The 6,226-nt window shown below is 42.1% G+C and overlaps 1 pseudogene; it reads left to right on the top strand.

Annotated features, from left to right (window-relative positions):
- Nucleotides 1-1,092: 1,092 nt before the first annotated feature.
- LOC139706279 (claudin domain-containing protein 1 pseudogene) lies at nt 1,093-3,908 on the top strand (annotated as a pseudogene).
- Nucleotides 3,909-6,226: the final 2,318 nt, after the last annotated feature.

Here is a 6,226-nt window from a genome sequence, read left to right as displayed (position 1 = left end):
AAATTGCCCTTCTCTGTGGGTCTGTGGTCACTTTGGCTGCTGGGTTCATTCATCCCTGCCGGGGATGAGCCGTCACCTACCCCCTTGCAGCTGAGAAGGACCCTGTGGCTTCACTGTGGGCAGATAACTGCCATCACTGTTGGCCCTTCTCCAGGCATAAGAAGATAAGTGGTGCCTCTCTCTTCTCCACCGTGGCATGAAAAATCTCATCTCATTTTTAGTGAGAGACTAGAGTAGAATGCAGAGCTGTGAGGAGGGGTGAGGGGTGAGGGCTCATCTCAGGAATCTCCTATGGGGAGCTCAAAAATTCTAAAATTTCTGTGAGCTCTCTGGAAGACTCCATGGAGGTGGGAGAGCACGTAACTAGGCCCAGTGAGAAATCAGTCCCTTTTCCACGTGCATCTCTACTTCCCTGTGGTTTGGTGGGTCATGGGTCTATTCACACACATACTGCCTCCTTACCTTGACAAGTCAAATTGTGCCAGGGGTCAGAGACATAACCTAACAAATGTGTGAGTCTATACCAGGTGACTTTCTTCATGGCAAATATTATCAAAAAAAGTGGCCATGGTTTCTGCAGCCACTAATGTTACCTGCTGGAAATGCAGTTGTAGCATTCAGCAATACAGGGGAAACCAATGGGCCAGGTTCTCTTTTCCAAGGCATGGTGGGGAGGACCTCCACTGCCCGCCTCTGACTTCACTGCTGCTACTCATATGTTGATTCTGCACCTGGTCCACTTTACCTATGGTACTCAAGCTGTGGTGACAGAATGGAATTGGTGAATGTCAGGGAACATGGAAATTAGGATTGAGGTGAGGAAAGGAAAGTGGGGGGTGGCAAGTGCTTGCTGATTTGGTAACTCACCCTTTGTCTTAGTTTGTTTTCTGTTGCAATAACACAATGCTTGAGACTGGGAATTTTATTTTTTAAGAGGTTTGTTTAGCTCACAGTTCTGTAGGTTCAAGAGCTAGGTGCTGGCTTCTGCTTGGCTCTGGCGAGGGCCTCATGGTAACTGAGATCATAGCATTGGGAGCATGCATATAAGTGCCAAGTGGAGTATGAAGGTGCCAGATTCCCCTATAACAGCCCATTCTCACAGGAATTAACCGAGTTCCATGAGACCTGCATTAATCTTTTCCAAGGGCAGTGCCCTCATGACCTGATTGCCTCTTAAAAGCTTCCCCCATCTCAGCATCTCCACACTGAGGACTAAGCCTTTGTGGCAAACAGAAATCTTTGGGGACAAATCAGTCAAACAATAGCATCCTTCTCCCTCCTCTGTATAACACTTGGTATTTTCTGAAGAATTTAGACAAGGGTCTTGGAACAAGGACTTGAACATGGGGCATGATCAGTTTTTAACATGATGATTCTGAGAACCTGGGGAGGCAAAAGGCTGGGACAATGACATAAACTCCTAGGTATAATAAACTGTCACCCCTTGTAGTAGCATAATATTTTTCTCTACTCTTGTGTTCCTTTCAACAGATCTGTCATCAAGACTGATGAAAACAGAAGCTGACTATTTGCATAAGATGGAATTATTACTAGGGGAATAACTGAAGCAAACCCTCTAGCTTTGCTTGTTCCTAGTCAACTTAAAAATCACTAATATTGGAGGTCACACAGCTGGGTGGACACGTTATTGGTTTCCTAGTAGCTTTACTGTAGATGACACCTCTGATGTGGGATATAATGATAAAGGTGGCCTAGGTTACTTTTTAGGGACCTGAGGGCCACTTCTGTTGAAAACACTGACTTCATTGGGCCTGCAGTAGGTGTCTGATAGGTGACTGGGATGGAATGAAAAGGCTGGTTATCTCTGTCTTCATGCTAATCTCTGCCCCCTTTGCTGCCTTAGCACTTGGGTCAGTTCCACTCAGCTCTGCTTGTGGACACACTGATTGGTGGGGGAAGCTGCTCTGTGTTTTCTTCTACTCTGCCACCCTGGTGCTTTTCCACCAGCTGCAGCAGCACAAGCATCCAAGGTCCTTCCTAAGACCCAGATCAAGCCACGAGGCCAGGACATTTGCACAGGATGATGGTGGCAGCTTCAAGAGTAGCTCAGCCAATCCTGGGACAACTCTACTGTTACTACCTGGTGTCTGAGTCTGATACAAAAATGTAACTGGAACCATGCTCTGGGCAGGTGGTAAATTACCAGACCCTAGCCCCCCCCACCGCATATCAATTAAAACCTTCCATCTCCCTTTGTTAGGGAAGCTGCCTGGTTCTTCCATCATGCTGTTTCCCTTCAGCGGAAGTCCTACTTATTCCCCAATTAAAGCCCTCCCTGCATGTGCTCCCAAACCTTGGCTCAGTTTTGTTTCCACCATTTCTGAATCAAAAGTTCCCATCTTGGATTATGAAGAGGGTGAGCTCTGGGGGAAGTGCCTCAGAGGAGGTGCCGGGAGAGTAGGGTGTTGTGTTCTGAGCTGAAGGTGAAGCTGGTAGAGCAAGAAGACACAGGTGGGCAGTCTGAATGCCAGAGTGGATAACTGTTTCACTAAAGCATTTATAATTAATTCCTTGTGTGCTGAGCCTCATTTCCACCACCTACATGGCAGCCTCAGTTGGCACAGCTTTGGGTATGAATATTGATTTCCAGTTCAATTGATTCAAGTGATTTGAATAAAAGCCTCTGGGAAGACTTCATTAGTGATGAGGCAGATGAAAAGACTTATAATGATGCACTTTTCTGATACAATGGCACAGTATGGAGACAGTGTATCACCATACCCCAAAACACACATTGGTATGCTCCACCAGAAAGGACAGCCATTTGATAAGGTGACAAAATCTGATAAGGTGACAAAATGCATGCATTTTATACTAAATGAGAGGTTCATGGAGAAATTTTGTTGATCCCGAAAACATAATAGTGGAATTGATCTACTGGGGAACTACTTTTGGCAGTGCCAGTTCCTTTTTCCTTTTGTTAGTCTAGGTTTGATGTGCTTTGGGGCTTGGATTGGACTTTGTGCTTGTATCTGCCGAAGCTCGTACCCCCCGCCCCCCCCCCCCCCCCCCACCATGCCAAGGGCATTCTCCGTCTCCTGGCTGGTCTGTGTACACTGGGCTTAGGAAGTTGTTTGGTTGCTGGCCTACTCCAGCACAATCTAGAGCTACCCAAGGATGTGTCTGGTGAATCTGGATGGTCCTTATACCTGGCTTGTGTTTCCACTCCCTTACAGTTCACGGCTTCTCTTCTATTCATCTGGGCTGTTCACACCAACTGGAAAGAGTACACTTAATGAAGACATATCTGGTGGCGTGAATAGGATGCTCCCTGCTTTACATTTACCATTTTTAATATTTTTGATATTGATGTTTTCCCTTGCCTCCCTCCTAAATGTTTTCAATTTTTTTGATATACCATTTTATCCTGAACATCCATTTTATTTATACACACACACACATACCACTTAATATACATTAAATACCACTAAAATTTATGTAGTTTCCTTAGAGTGATTCCATTTCTCAAACTAATCTAGGTTCAAAGTCTAGACAGAAAGAAATAGAGATTTGACACAAATTTGTGACAGAAAATTGGTTGTGGGAAATTGACCCAGAACAAGTTTTGCTTATGTCTATTAGACTTTCCACTAAAAGCACAGTAACCATTGTACCATCAACAAATTTCTTTGGTAAACCTCTTATTGTTAGAATTTCATGTTCACTTTGATGTTGTAGATAGCCAGTTAGCCAGGCATATTAGTGCTATTTTCAAAAACTCCCTATAAATGGAATATTATCTAAGATCCTTTTTTTTTTTTTTGAGTAAACTTTGGCACATAGCGTCACCTGAGGTGAAGTATGGCAGCTATTTATGTCTATACCATGTCCATCATCTACAAGAAAAGAAGTGAAAAATATAGTATTTATTTGAAATTTTAACTTTGTAACTGGAAAAGTCTAATTCAGCCAGATAAACTGGCTAATCTTATTTTATTGTATTGCTTAAAAAAAACAACCAAACTCCTTTATAGGATTTTCTTTTCTTTCTTTCTTTTTTTTTTTTTTTTTTTTTTTACATATTTTTTAGTTGTTGATGGACCTTTATTTTATTTATTTAAAAAATGTGTGTGGTGCTGAGAATCGAACTCAGTGCTTCACATATGCTAGGCAAGCATTCTACCCTCAAGCCACAACCCCAGCCCATCTTCATAGGATTTTCAGTGCCACCAAAACATTTGTAATTGTTCCTTCTCTTTTCCATATCAGGCTTGTTAAAAAAGAGTACTTTCTTTTTAACATTGTTAGGATCACAGGGCAAGAAATTTCCTAACTGCTTTCTATTTATTCCAGCTAAGAACCATAAGAAAGATTCTACCATAAAGACCTGACAGAGCTGGGAATTCTACCACAAGATCTAAAGCTAGGTTGGGGTTGTGGCTCAGCGGTAGAGCATTCGCCTAGTAAGTGTGAGGCACTGGGCTCGATCCTCAGCACCACATTAAAACTAAATAAATAAAATAAAGGTATTATTACTACAACTAAAAAAATGTTCAAAAAAAAAGATTTAAAGCTGTGGCTATCAAACTCCAGCTATAGTCTTTATTTATTTCTTGTGGTGAAATGACATGACTTTTCTTGCTTAAATCCCTTCCTGGTGTATATCATTATTATTTAATGGCTTATAATTCACTTTTAATAAGTATCTATAAACATTGAACTTTAAAAAATCTTATTTATTCAGTTACTGTAGCATTGACAGATTTAAAAAATAAAGTAACTTAGTCATTTCTTCCCATTCCTAAATCTTTTTTAAAAAATAAAAATGAGAAGAGACTCAGAAAAAAAAAAGTTTTCATCTCTGGCAACAATTCCACTGCAGAGAGTGTCACAGAGCTACCACCAGTAGCCACAACCTAATGTCCACACAGCCTTGCAAAGGGTCTGGCTAGGGGGAAGAAGGGGACCAGGGCTGGTGGTAGCTGAGCGGAAAAGTTTGTAACCATCCAGGGATCAAGGTGCTCTTCTTTCCTTTCTCTGGGATAAGGACCAGGGGGCCATAACAGTACTAAATTATGAAGGTGAATGTCAGTGGTCCTATCTGCTACAGACCTATGACAGTAAGCGACCCGTAAGCAACAAGTGTCCTACTCTGAGAGGCTTTTTGGTACTTTCTGGGTTACATTACTTTGGTTGTCTATTAAATGGCCTCACTCAGAATTTGATTCCATATCAGGGGAATAAAACAATCACCTAAAAATGCTTCTCCATCTTTTATGAAAGACACTGGGACCCTGGGGGTGATTTGTGCCTTAATTTTACGAATGTTTTTCATTTTTAAATTTTCTATAATTGCTATGATTTAGATCTGAAATGTCCTCCAAAAGTTCATGTGTTGAAGAGTTGGTCTCCAGTGTTCAGAGTTGGGGCTTTTGGAAGGTGATTGGATCGTGAGAGCTCTGATCTCATGGCTTAATGGGCCGTGAGAAGCGGTGGACACTTTAGAAGGTGAGGCTTAGTTGGAGGATGTAGGTCCATGGGGGCGAGCCCTTGAAGGCTCTCTCTAGTCCCTGGCTCTTTCCTGTCTCTATTTGCTTCCTGGCCACCATGAGTTGAGCAGCTTTGCTCTACCATGGATCCCTGCCATGATGTGCTGCCTCACCACAGGACCAGAAACAATGAAGTCAAATGACTATGGACTGAAATCTCTGACATTATGAACCAAAATAAACCTTTCCTCCTTCGACCTTTTCTCTCAGGCATTTTGTCACAGTGACACAAAGTTGAGTAACAATTTGTATTCATGTATAATCAGAAAAATGTTATTTTGAAACTCCACAGGAAAATAAGCCTTTCTGATATATTTAAATATTATGGAATTTAGAGGGGTCTGTTCTTTCCCCATAAGTCATTAAATTTATATGCAAAGATGTTTTCTTGTTCTTATCACTCCTATCCTTTTGTCCCTCCCTTTGACTTCATGTCATTTCAGTTGACTCTTTGTTGAAGTGACTAAGCCCCAGCAATCAGTACAAGCCCAGTTCCTGGCTGGACCACACTCTGAGCTCAGATGAATGGCTTTCACATGCATGTGGTAGCCAGAGCCAGGACGTGAGGTGCCTGGTTTTGGATACACTCATGTAAAATAAAGTACTTGGACTTGGGATTATTCTTCCCTTAGTTATAGTACATAGTCTGGGAAAGGAGAATGGCATCTTGGGTTGAGGCCAAGTATATTCCACCTACCCTGGGGCTCAGCTTTCAT

The sequence above is a fragment of the Marmota flaviventris genome, chromosome 6, assembly GCF_047511675.1.
Source record: "Marmota flaviventris isolate mMarFla1 chromosome 6, mMarFla1.hap1, whole genome shotgun sequence".
In the NCBI taxonomy this organism is placed as follows: domain Eukaryota; kingdom Metazoa; phylum Chordata; class Mammalia; order Rodentia; family Sciuridae; genus Marmota; species Marmota flaviventris.
The sequence above is the reverse complement of the archived record's forward strand: the minus strand, read 5'-3'. Positions and strand labels throughout refer to the sequence as shown.